This window comes from Mytilus edulis, chromosome 5 (assembly GCF_963676685.1).
Source record: "Mytilus edulis chromosome 5, xbMytEdul2.2, whole genome shotgun sequence".
Lineage (NCBI taxonomy): Eukaryota > Metazoa > Mollusca > Bivalvia > Mytilida > Mytilidae > Mytilus > Mytilus edulis.
Genome location: NC_092348.1, coordinates 46,388,286 through 46,402,402, shown reverse-complemented (window position 1 = coordinate 46,402,402; position 14,117 = coordinate 46,388,286). Strand labels below are relative to the sequence as shown.

Here is a 14,117-nt window from a genome sequence, read left to right as displayed (position 1 = left end):
CAGATCTTTAGAGTAATATAACAAAGAAGTGTGTAAAGTTTTAAGCAATAATCATAAATCATTTTTGAGATACAGCGCGACATGTAAAAAAACCCTCCCCCTTTTTTACAAAATACTCAAAAACTCAAAAAAGAAGTTTTGAATCATCACCAAAAAGTATACAGATATTAAGATTAATATAACTAAGAAGTGTGTAAAATTTTAAGCAATAATCAAGAATCGTTTTTGAGATACGGTGCGACATGTGAAAAAAAAACCCACCCCTGTTTTACTTACAAAGTGCCGTAACTCAAAAAGTTTAAATCTTATTTTCACCAAAAAGTATCATTTGACTATTATAAGAAACAACTAAATTAAGTTTCATGAAATTTGGATAAGTCGGTGTGACATGTTTACGCCGGGCAGACAGACGGACAGACAGACAGACACCGGACATTTGTATACCATAATGCGTCCCGTCAAAATTTTGATGGGCGTATAAAAACCCCAAACGCCCCAGCCTATTTTAAAATAACATAGCTGAATAAAGATCCCTGGGGCAGTGATTTTAAGCTTTAGATAGATTTAAAGTCGTAAGTACGAACCAATGGATTTAAGGAGACAGTCTTAGATAATTGAGAGAAAAAAAATTGACTGATTTTTGCCGTAATGTCTGTTTCGCCGAACTGATATATGGAATACTTTTTTCAAGACCAGACTGCAACCTGCCTGCTGGGTGTGGCCTTTATGAAAAATTCTGGCCGGATCTGGATTGAAAAAAAAATCTTGTCCACCTTTTTGCTATTAGAAATGAATATTTCCAACAGAATTGTATGGCATTAAATGATCATGATGAATAAAACGGGCTTATTTTTTTGTGGCAGGGGTTTTAATGTCTGACTGGAATGTTCTTATATGATAGACAAAAAATAGGGAGAATACAGCATTGAAAATGTCCAACCCTATAAACACCTTTACAGCAACTACAAAATATGCCCCACACCAGGAACGGTTTATAAAAAAAAGTGCTATTTTACTTTATTTTATGTTTTTAGCCCCAAAAAGGGCCCATAAAAAATTTCGCCCCCTTTTCCAAAATCCTGGATCCGCCTCTGATCTGTTCAGTTGCACCATTAACAACTGATTTTTACAGTTTGTTCTTATGTTGTAATGTTACAGGGCCCCAGGTTAGGGTCACCGTGTGTTTACTGCATGCTCATAAACCTGTTTATAACACTTAAACCAACATTTTGTGAGCATAACCAGTCAGGAGCATTGGCCCCCAAGGGTGACTGGGGTGTAGAAATATGATCACTTGGTCTTCTACCGACCGGCAGTAAAACGCTTACCGAAGTGGGGCGTCCATTTGGCTGGGCGGGATGTATCAAGTTCGCAGTCACGTAGGTTCAGAAGGGGGACGTTAAATCCGATGCCTCGTGTAAAGAGAGTGCCACGCTCTTTGCACGTTAAGAATCCTTGTAACAACTCTTCGAGCGGTCTGTAGGTGGCCTGTTGCAAGTCAAAATTTCTGTCCCTATCCAATATACCCTCATTTTCCAGTGGCAGTCTAAATTTCCCCGACCATCATCCCAGATGGCCTCTATTGTATCAACTTACCTACTGTATTTATTGTGAACTTGTTCTTGTTCTGAATATGCATGAAATATTTGCCACTGGACGTTAAGCAACCAACAATCAATCAATCAGTCAGGAGCATATAATGATGTGGTTGATTTTGTTTTTTTGCACACTTTGTTGTTAAATATAAGTCAATAGAATTGTTTCATATTTTTTCATGTTGAGGCCATGATAGTTTTTTCAATTCAAAGTTTTATTGCCATATAAACTTTACAGTTTGTGACATATAACAACAACAAAAACAAATAAAGACAATAACTAAGTAACTCAATATATATACACAAATTCAGGTAAATATTAAAGGGTCCCCTGTCCTCAGTTCCATTGACTTTTTTATAAAGGATCCTAGTTTATTCACTTGTGTTGGTGTTGATGGGTTAAGTATATATATAACTTTGTCATTGTCAGTGAGATTAGCATAGTGATTTTCTCAAAGTTGAAAGACCCCATGACCTCGTGCTTATATCCATGTCATCTGAACTAAGGTGGACAGAGGTCTTATTGGCAATCATACCACTTCTCCTTATTTTTAGCTCACCTGGCCCGAAGGGCCAAGTGAGCTTTTCTCACCACTTGGCGTCCGTCGTCCGTCGTCGTCGTCGTCCGTCGTCGTCGTCGTTAACAATTTACATTTTGAACTTCTTCTAGAGAACCACTGAATGGAATGGAACCAAACATGGCATGAATGTTCCTTATGAGGTGCTGACTAAGTGTTGTTACTTTGTAGCCGATCCATCATCCAAGATGGCCGCCAGCGGGGGACTTAGTTTAACATAGGACCCTATGGGAAATGCATACAAATGACTTCTTTTAGAGAACCACTGAATGGAATGAAACCAAACATGGCATGAATGTTCCTTATGAGGTACTGACCAAGTGTTGTTACTTTGTTGCCGATCCATCATCCAAGATGGCTGCTAGCCGGGGACTTAGTTTAACATAGGACCCTATGGGAAATGCATACAAATGACTTCTTTTAGAGAACCACTGAATGGAATAAAACCAAACATAGCATGAATGTTCCTTATGGGGTGCTGACCAAGTGTTGTTACTTTGTAGCCGATCCATCATCCAAGATGGCCGCCAGCAGGGGACTTAGTTTAACATAGGACCCTATGGGAAATGCATTCAAATGACTTCTTTTAGAGAACCACTGAATTGAATGAAACCAAACATGGCATGAATGTTCCTTATGAGGTGCTGACCAAGTGTTGTTACTTTGTTGCCGATCCATCATCCAAGATGGCCGCCAGCGGGGGACTTAGTTTAACATAGGACCCTATGGGAAATGCATACAAATGACTTCCTCTAGAGAACCACTGAATGGAATGAAACCAAACATGGCATGAATGTTCCTTATGAGGTGCTGACCAAGTGTTGTTACTTTGTTGCCGATCCATCATCCAAGATGGCCGCCAGCCGGGAACTTAGTTTAACATAGGACCCTATGGGAAATGCATACAAATGACTTCTTTTAGAGAACCACTGAATGGAATAAAACCAAACATGGCATGAATGTTCCTTATGGGGTGCTGACCAAGTGTTGTTACTTTGTAGCCGATCCATCATCCAAGATGGCCGCCAGCGGGGGACTTAGTTTAACATAGGACCCTATGGGAAATGCATACAAATGACTTCTTCTAGAGAACCACTAAATGGAATGAAACCAAACATAGCATGAATGTTCCTTATGGAGTGCTGACCAAGTGTTGTTACTTTGTAGCCGATCCATCATCCAAGATGGCCGCCAGCGGGGGACTTAGTTTAACATAGGACCCTATGGGAAATGCATACAAATGACTTCTTCTAGAGAACCACTAAATGGAATGAAACCAAACATAGCATGAATGTCCCTTATGGAGTGCTGACCAAGTGTTGTTACTTTGTAGCCAATCCATCATCCAAGATGGCCGCCAGCGGGGGACTTAGTTTAACATAGGACCCTATGGGAAATGCATACAAATGACTTCTTTTAGAGAACCACTGAATGGAATGAAATCAAACATGGCATGAATGTTCCTAATGTGGTGCTGACCAAGTGTTGTTACTTTGTAGCCGATCCATTATCCAAGATGGACGCCAGGGGGGGACTTAGTTTAACATAGGACCCTATGGGAAATGCATACAAATGACTTCTTTTAGAGAACAACTGAATGGAATGAAACCAAACATTGCATGAATGTTCCTTATGCCGTGCTGACCATGTGTTGTTTCTTTGTAGCCCATCCATCATCCAAGATGGCCGCCAGCATGGGACTTAGTTTAACATAGGACCCTATGGGAAATGCATACAAATGACTTCTTTTAGAGAACCACTGAATGGAATGAAATCAAACATGGCATGAATGTTCCTAATGTGGTGCTGACCAAGTGTTGTTACTTTGTAGCCGATCCATTATCCAAGATGGCCGCCAGCAGGGACTTAGTTTAACATAGGACCCTATTGGAAATGCATACAAATGACTTCTTTTAGAGAACCACTGAATGGAATGAAATCAAACATGGCATGAATGTTCCTTATGAGGTGCTGACCAAGTGTTGTTACTTTGTAACCGATCCGCCATCCAAGATGGCCGCCAGTGGGGGACTTTTGAATGAAATTAAACATGTTCCTTTCCTTATCAATGAGGTTGTGTTGTCCCTTTTAGCCAAATTTTATATTTTTTCATATGATTTCAAAAACCCAAGTAGAATCAGGTGAGCGATACAGGCTCTTGAGAGCCTCTAGTTATATAATGAGGTCTAACCAGGGAATTTCAATACTTGAGTATAGAAAGTCTCTGGTTTAACAGACCACTACAGCCATGACGACTTTTTTAAAAATTTTATTTGCTGATTATAATTTGCTTTCCGTGTCTCGATATTAGTTTTTTTTAGATATTAGCCCAAATCGCGAAACATAGTAATTTGTCGTCATTTAGGTGGAAAACTCAAGTAAAAAGTTGTGTCTATCACTGTGACAGATGAAAATGAATATTTGAGCGTCTTTCAATCACAATTACCGTATAACTAGTGTTGTACGTTGACTTACTTGTATATCTTATTTGCTTATAAACTCTTATCGTTTTAGACACAAAAATGCATATAGCAGGGGAAATAATCATCATTCAGAGGAAATAACTTCTATAAGTAATGGTTGATAATTTCAACTTAGTTGTAGATCTTATTGTGCTGAACAACTGTTCTTTCACTCTAGTGTTGTACGTTGACTTACTTGTATATCTTATTTGCTTATAAACTCTTATCGTTTTAGACACAAAAATGCATATAGCAGGGGAAATAATCATCATTCAGAGGAAATAACTTCTATAAGTAATGGTTGATAATTTCAACTTAGTTGTAGATCTTATTGTGCTGAACAACTGTTCTTTCTATTATAGTTTGTACAAGAACCTGCAAAAGTTGGGGATAATCATCCTTCATTTGCAATCAATCCTTTCAATAGTCAATTGATAATTTTAACCATGTTGAATTATTTGTAGATCCTAATATCCTTTATAATTTTGCACTCTATCTTTGTTTTACAAAACAAGTCATTAAATAGGTAATTCAGTGGCAATAATGCCATTACGGAATCATTTGCGAGATTTCAGCCATGGTGACCTATTTGTAGATCTAATTTTGTGCTTAACCCTTACCATGCTGAATTGTTTTCAGAAAATGTCTAATTTTCGTTTATTTGCAAAAATATGCAAATTATATGCAAATGAGCTTAGCCCTGTTGCTGTAGCATATTGATTCCTTTAAATCTAAAATAGGTGATCACGGGGTGAGGAGCCGGAAAGTGGGTCATCAGGTGCAAAAAGCGTCAATTTTGCCTATTTTTCGTTCTTTCTCTTGACCAAGAAGACCCAGGGATCATGGCTGGTAAAGGTATCCAGCTGTAGCCTGCATGTAGAGTGGACCCTAGTTAACGAATTGACCCCAGCAGTTGTTAGGTCGGAGTGAATCTGATCTTGGTTCAGCAGTCTACAGAAGGTCATTTGGACCAAAAATACTGAATTTCACGATTTTTGCCGATTTTTGACTTCAAATCGACCCAAAACCGGAAGTAGTTGTTTCCTATGCGTATTTCAATAATAATAACTATCAGTAGTTATATGACCGTGGGTTTGCACTATTTTTGCAAGTTTTATGCCTCTGAACTTCCTGTGTAAGATACAGATGTGAAGCCCACCCCTCCAGAAAACCGAGTTTTAGCCAATTTCAATTTTCCAAGTCCGTATTTGTGCTCGAAATGCTACTTATACATGAGAAACGTGAATATGGATAGCCTCAGGTTGACGGAACATCCATAACTTTTAAAATAAGTATCATAAAGTGGAACTTCTAAAAGTATGGAACGCCATTGGAGCCAAATAACGGTTAATTGGGTACGCCCGTCATATGACGGTCACCGCATGGTAAGGGTTTTAACATCTTTCCTATTTTTTAATATCTATCTCTGCAAAAAAAAAAAAAAAAAAAAAGGACATCTTTCAAGGACAATAACTCCTATGTTGGTAAATTGATAATTTTGGCCTAGTTTACTAATTTGTAGAATTATTTTGTTGAATACTTTGCACTGCAATTTCTCTCAATCTATTAAAGTTTCTACGAAAAACGTAATAAGGTAGTAGGACTATAACTCGTATGATGAACAATTGGTAATTTGGCTGTAGACCAATTTGAAGATCTTATTTTTCTGTCAGAACACTTTTGCATTAACATTTTCTCAGTTTCAGCAAAAAAAACCACCAAAATATTAGTAAAACTAGTCTTTCAAGGGCAATAACTGCTGTAATTGGGTCAAAATTGACAATTCTGGCCAAGTTGAAAAAAATTGTATACATTGTTTTGCTGAACATTTTTGCATTTCAATTTCTATCTATCTATTAAAGTTTCAGCAAAAAACACAAAAAAATAGTAAAATTAGTCTTTCCAGGATATGCAAGACAATAACTCCTATATCAGATCAACTGACAATTTGTCCATATTGACTTATTTGAAAATCATATTTTGTTGAACATTTTTACTTAAGAAGGATTCTATCAACTATTGTTTCTTAAAGAAATACCACAAGTAATAGACCATGACCTGCTGACCAATTATACCCTTTCATATTTGCTCAAATCCACTTACTGATAAAATTTTTAATCAAGCAAAAAACTTTGAAATTTACCAAAAATGTTGTTTCAGGGACATTTAATCTAAAACAGGTTGTCTGTTTTTCTCTAAAAGTTTTTCAAGAGATAATCCTTAACCTGCTGATTGAATTAACTCAATTCTGGATTTTCTCTCACAGCTTTAAAAAATGCTTTAGCTTTCTTCATCAGAGATATTGGCCAAAAAAAGCATGTTCTTCTTTTAGGAACAGCAGGCATGTTTGTAGAATGACCTAATCTCTGGATACAGCTTTTGAACAAGTTACCGCGGGTAAACCAAAGGTAAGGAACATTCTGGTTAAGTTTGGTAACATTTGGCCCAGAAATTTCAGCTGCTGACAAGGATAAACAAACAGAAGGAGAGACAACAGACAATGACAACAGACATTTGTAACTAATTGAAACAGCAAGTTAAATACACTAATGAAACAAACGGACATGTTGGGTCAACTGATCACAATGATTGAGAAGTATCCATGCTATATATAGCAATTTTAAAAAACACAGTTTAGATACCGAATGACAAACAAATTTTTCACAACATCAAAATCTCAATATTATAAAATAAGATAAACTGAAACTGTATATTTAAACTCTTCATGAATCAAGTATTGAAATTAAAAAGCAAAGATCAAATCATTTAATTAACTCCTTTCACACATCTTATACATGTAAAACAAACATTCTATTCTAAATTTCTTTTCCCAACCTATCCCCTAACCAGTTAAAATGTGTGAACTCAGTTTCTCCCTGTCTATAATATCTGTCTGCTCGATATTTCCACCAACAGGCTTCATGAATTTTTCCTTTTGAATAATCATCTCTATATAATAAACCTGAAGGCATTTTCTTCATTTGTCTGTGTCTTGGTTTTAAGGTACATTCAACATATAATCTTCCTTTACGTCTTTCAAAATAGCAGCCATCACATCTTAATTTCAAGACATTCTTTGGTTTGTATGTTCTCACTGATAAAATTGAAGTGGAAGTAGGTAGCAACAACTTAGAAAGTCCATAATTAGGGAACTGTGACCTAGATTCTTGAACTGAAGTCAGTGTTTGTGGTCTGTAAGCACTTATACATGAAAATAATCTTGTAGAGATTGAATCTGTAATAGTTTTAGTTGCCTGTACTGCTGGACTCCCATGATGTACCAGACCTCGGCAAAGTATCCTTGCTAAACTCATTTGTCTCCTTTATTTATGTAATCTGTAAAGAAATTAATAAAATGATTAAAAAATGTCATGAGTTCAAATTTACATATATATATCAGAAATAAGGAGATGTGGTAAACTCCCTTTGTAGTATGGAACCTTGTAGTACAATTTTAGAGAGATCCATACACTTAAAAACAAGTGATTGTCTGGAAACTAGAAAAATGGCACCTTTCTAAATTTTAAAATTGTTGCAAATTACAAAGTTAATATTCTATTACTATAAATATTGGTTTTTTATGAATATGTATTACTTAATACATATTCATAAAAAACCAATATTTATAGTAATAAAGCATCACACAATTTTGAAACCTAGATCTATAAATGCTACATTTCTTTATTATATGTATTACTGCAAACACAGAGGCGGATTTAGGGGGGCCCCACCTTTTTGGGAAAAAAATTGGTTGCTTATATAGGGAATCATTAAAGCTTGACTTAGGTCAGTCAGTGGGCCCCCACTTATGAAAATTTCTTGATCAGCCACTGAAACACTATGTTTTCCTGTCATATCATGCATATTATGATACATGTATTAATTTATACTCGTAATAAGTGTATATAATGTTGTTTGTTTTCTTTTTGTATAATTGTTTTTAATAGTATGGTGTTTTATGCTAAGATATATTGATATATGTTATAGATTTAATATAAATGTATTTTAATCTGTGTTTTTTACAGTCTCTCATATGATAACTCTTTTTAGAGTGGCTCTTTTATAAATTGATCTGTTAATATTATATTGTGTTTTATGTCAAATGTTTTAAAGAGGTGAGACTCTAATAAATTATTTGTTGTTGTTGTTGTGGTATAGAACAATTATATATTCACAGTCTTCACGCTGAGTGGCAGCCCAGGCTTTTAAAATTGCTCTCGGGCCTGTTAAAATCATACCTACAGGCCAACAGAACCTAACTAAAATAAATCAAAAATTGAGCTACGGGCCTGTAGATTTAATAGTTCATCGTGAAGACTGTATTCATCTTAATATAATTTTTTTAACACTCTCTTTGTCATGTTATAACAAATTGGCTGCTAATGTAAAATGCATTATTTGTGCATCATTGTTCAGAAAATACAGACATAATTTGTGAAATACACTGAACTGAAATCATTGCAATCAAAGAAAAAACCGTTTACTTATTAAAATGTAAAAAAAACCAACATCATTCTATTATGTGTATTGCCTCATTAAAAGATCTTTATCATGTGGATGCATAGTTTTAATGTTGATTGAAGATTAAAGATAATTAAAACCAATGTTGAGATTTCAACAGGTTTTCACAATTTACAATTTTTTTTATTTTCTGGCGCGTGTAATTGTATAGTCTGACATGTGTACAGAGTTAAGGTGTTGATTGGAAGTTATTGCAGCAATAAAACGAGGGACATGCGTATCTATTCTCTATTGTCATTTGGTGTTACTCATTGTGTGTACTGTTGTCACCTTACTGTGAAGCCACATCTAATGATTTTCCTATCAAGAACAACGTATTGCACTGCGTATTGCAATGCAATAATCATAAATTGTTTCTGAAAAAGTTTAAAGCAATAACCATATATTGTTTTTGAGACAAGGCGGGACATGTGAAACCCCTACTCTGTTTTTTTTTTTTTTTTAAACTAAATATCATTAAAATAAAATTTTAAATCAAAACCAAAAAGTATACAGATCTTTAGATTAATATAACAAAGAAGTGTGTAAAGTTTTAAGCAAAAATCATAAATTATTTTTGAGATACGGCATGGCATGTCAAATAAACAGCTGCGCCATGAGCGCATGATACGCCCGACGTCTTGTGTGGAAGATTATTCAATAATCATAAATAGTTTCTAAAAAAAGTATTAAGCGATAGCCTTTTATTGTTTTTGAGACACGACGGGAATTGTGAAACCCCCCCCACCTTGTTTTCTTTTTCTCCAAAAAACTAAATATCACTAAAATAAAATTTTGAATTAAACCAAAAAGTATACAGATCTTTAGATTAATATAACAAAGAAGTGTGTACAGTTTCAAGCAATAATCATAAATTGCTTTTGAGATATGGCGTGACATGTAAAAAAAAAAGCATCCCCTTTTTTACAAAATACTCAATAACTCAAAAATAAAATTTTAAGTCATCACCAAAAAGTATACAGATCTTAATATTGAAATAACAAAGAAGTGTGTAAAATTTTAAGCAATAATCATAAATTGTTTTTGAAATATAACTCGACATGTAAAAAAAACCTCCCCCGTTTTTACAAAATACTCAATAACTCAAAAATGAAATTTTGAATCATCACCAAAAAGTATACAGATATTAAGATTATTATAACTAAGAAGTGTGTAAAGTTTTAAGCAATAATCAAGAGAAAAGTTTTTGAGATACGGTGCGACATGTGAAAAAAAACCACACCCCTGTTTTAGTTACAAAGTGCCGTAACTCAAAAAGTTCAAATCTTATTTTCACCAAAAAGTATACAGATCATTTGACCATAATAAGAAACAACTATATTAAGTTTCATGAAATTTGGGTAAGTCGTTTTCAAGTTACGGTGCGACATGTTTACGGCGGACAGACAGACAGACGGACAGACAGACACGGGACATTTGTATACCATAATACGTCCCGTCAAAATTTTGACGGGCGTATAAAAAAAACCTCCCTCTTTTTTACCAAATACTCAATAACTCAAAAATGAAATTTTTAATCATCACCAAAAAGTATACAGATATTAAGATTAATATAACTAAGTGTTTACGCCATACTCAAGAATCGTTTTTGAGATACGGTGCGACATGTGAAAATAAACAGCTGCGCCATGAGCGCATGATACGCCCGACAGGGCCGTAACTGGGGTTCGAATTCAGGGGAGGCAGGGGTTTGGGGGCCGCCGATTGATGCCCCCTAGATAGGGGTTGGGGGGCATAGCCTCTCCCCGATTTTTTTTTCTCTCAGTCAATGGCTTAAAATGACCCGTTTCACTTCGATTTCCTTACTTTAAGAAACGTCAGTTTTGCTTGAACCTGGAAGCAATTTTTATGCACAAACAAGCTGAGATTGCTGTTCGGGGTGAGCCAAGGCTCCGTCTTGAAGGTTTTTTTCTCTTAGTAAAATGGCTAAAAATAACCCGTTTTCCTTCGGTTTCCTGACCGTGACTGTAAGAAACATCAGTATTGCTGGATCCTGGGAGCAATTTTTATGCAAACAATTATTTTCTCTTTTTAAAGATATTTTTGTTAGAAATCAAACTGGTAAGTTAAAAAAACATATAAAGCAAGATTAAAGAACGCAAGATTTTTTTTTTATCGAGGACCTTGAATTTCAATATTGTTGAAAGCTGAACAGACATGTTAATAACTACAACCAGGTACTTTCTATGCTAGTATATACTTAGTATAGAAAGTCCTTGCTACAACAAATGGGAGGCATTGACCATAATGTTCTCGTACGATCGGGACAGCTGATTCAGCCGGTAATGAATTTCCGATATCTTAAAAGATTCACAATACAAAGGTAACTTCCTCTGCTTAATTGAGCCCCTAAATAAATGTGAATAGTTATGTTTTATTCAAAATTGTCGAAAACAAAGTTTCATATATGTTCTCGTACGAATACTGAATAACACTGAGACGGACGGCCACATAAAAAAAAAATAAAATAAATACTGAAACGGTTCACTTTCGATAAAAAATCCGGAAAATGACAGACATATCATGTATCATGATAACAATGTTAAAACTGTAAACTAGTGTTGTTTATAATATAAATTCAAGTTCTTTGTGTATATATTGTCAATATTTCATTTTATTACTTCAAAAAAATTTTGGTGTAGAAAATTCAGGGGAGGCAGTTGCCTCCCCTGCCTCATAGGTAGTTACGGCCCTGCCCGACGTCTTGTGTGGAAGTTTTATGCAATAATCATAAATAGTTTCTGAGAAAATTTTAAGCAATAACCATATATTCTTTTTGAGACAAGGCAGGACATGTGAAACCCAACCCTGTTTTTTTTTTTACAAAAACCTAAATATCATTAAAATAAAATTTTGAATCAAAACCAAAAAGTATACAGATCTTCAGATTAATATAACAAAGAAGTGTGTAAAGTTTTAAGCAATAATCAAAAATTGTTTTTGAGATACGGCACAACATGTAATAAAAAAAAACTCCCTCTTTTTTACCAAATACTCAGTAACTCAAAAATTAAATTTTGAATCATCACCAAAAGAATACAGATCTTTAGATTAATGTAACAAAGACATATGTAAAGTTTTAAGCAATAATCATAGATCGTTTTTGAGATACAGTATGGCGCGACATGTAAAAAACCCCCTCCCCCTTTTTGACAAAATACTAAATTACTCAAAAATGAAATTTTGAATCATCACCAAAAAGTATACAGATCTTTAGATTAATGTAACAAAGACATGTGTAAAGTTTTAAGCAATAATCATAAATTGTTTTTGAGATATGGCGCAACATGTAAAAAAAACCTCCCCCTTTTTTACAAAATACTCAGTTACTCAAAAATGAAACTTTGAATCATCACCAAAAAGTATACAGATATTAAGATTAAAATAACTAAGAAGTGTTTAAAGTTTTAAGCCATAATCAAGAATCTTTTTTGTGATACGGTGCGACATGTGAACCCCCCCCCTGTTTTAGTTGCAAAGTGCTGTAACTCAAAAAGTATTAATCTTATTTTCACCAAAAAGTATACAGATCATTTGACCATCATAAGAAACAACTATATTAAGTTTCATGAAATTTGGATAAGTCGTTCCCAAGATACGGTGTAACATGTTTACGCCCGACAGACGGACGGATGGACACCGGACATTTGTATACCCTAATACAGATCATTTGACCATAATAAGAAACAACTATATTAAGTTTCATGAAATTTGGATAAGTCATTCTCGTTACGGTGGGACATGGGGCAAAAAAATAAGACCATAATTTAGTCCAAAGTTTTTTTGGCTTTGACACCTTTCTGCGATGTAAGGCGTCAAAGAAACAAATATAAAAGCCTTTCAAGAAGTCATAATTATTTGAACTAGGCAGGGCCAGAGGTACTCAGGTAGCACTTGGAAGTTGGAAGAAAAAAAAACACACACATAAACTGATAAATATGTTTACAGAAAAAAATACAATAGAGGTGTGAAACTGCAGATAACAGAGTATAAAAACAAGCCCTTGTTCAGTGATATTCAGGATTAAAGGTTTATGGGTGTAGGTTTTTACCAATGCTTTTTTCCAATGTTCAATCGGTCACATTTATTAGTCGATGTATCTTTTTTTCTTGGATCACATGGACTCTTTGAACGAATTACAAACGCAAAGATAACGTTTTTTTATGATGATGTTTTGTCGGTTGTCGGAAAGGAAATGAATTAGAATCCGAAATTCACCCTATTTTTTTTTAAATCACATTCAAAATATTTTCGTTATTATCATTATACACTATAGCAATATATCATTTTATCAGACCATGGCGCGCGGTGACAGTATTATTTTTTTCAGGGGTTGACCGGAGCCACGTAATCGTTTTTAGTTTCAACTCCAAGGTTATTTATTATAATAATTTTATTTGCAAAATACACCATATGCCCAAACACAAATACAACATTTAATACAGACAGTGAAGAATTACAAATATAAACATAAAAAAAACCCCATAGTTATAAATGGTAATTTTAAATGTAACCTTTGATGGACATGGACCTCATTTTCGCAATTCTAAAGATTGCTTTATAAAGTCACCAATTTCTGTCAAAAGCTCATGAAGATTTAGGATTTAAAAGTTGTTTTAGCTTTAAAAGTGGTTGATAATTTGTAAAATCAGGATTTATATTCTTAATCTTTAAAAATAAGCAATCTCTTAAAGAGGGGGGGGGGGGCAAGGGGGTCCCAACAACAGCAAAACAGCAAATTGATTTGGCTCATAACAGATAACAAGGAATTAAAACGGACAAAAAAAGAAATATTAAAATAACTCGGTCTTTGACAAATCAGTATTTCTTATTACGGATATAATCCTTTGTAATGCATTCCATTTTTTATGACTATGTTTTTAGTATTAATTTATGTATCTAGAATGTGTTTAAATTACTACTCAATATATTATAATATTTTTTATACGGAACGTATTATG

General features: G+C 34.5%; 1 long non-coding RNA gene across 1 annotated transcript; it reads right to left on the bottom strand.

The window, feature by feature from the left end:
* Positions 1 to 7,386: 7,386 nt before the first annotated feature.
* On the bottom strand, positions 7,387 to 13,279 carry LOC139523795 (uncharacterized). Its single transcript, XR_011664693.1, has 2 exons — positions 13,208 to 13,279; positions 7,387 to 7,971 (listed from the first exon to the last, which is right to left on the bottom strand). It is a non-coding gene; the product is annotated as an uncharacterized lncRNA (long non-coding RNA).
* Between the last annotated feature and the right edge of the window lie 838 nt (positions 13,280 to 14,117).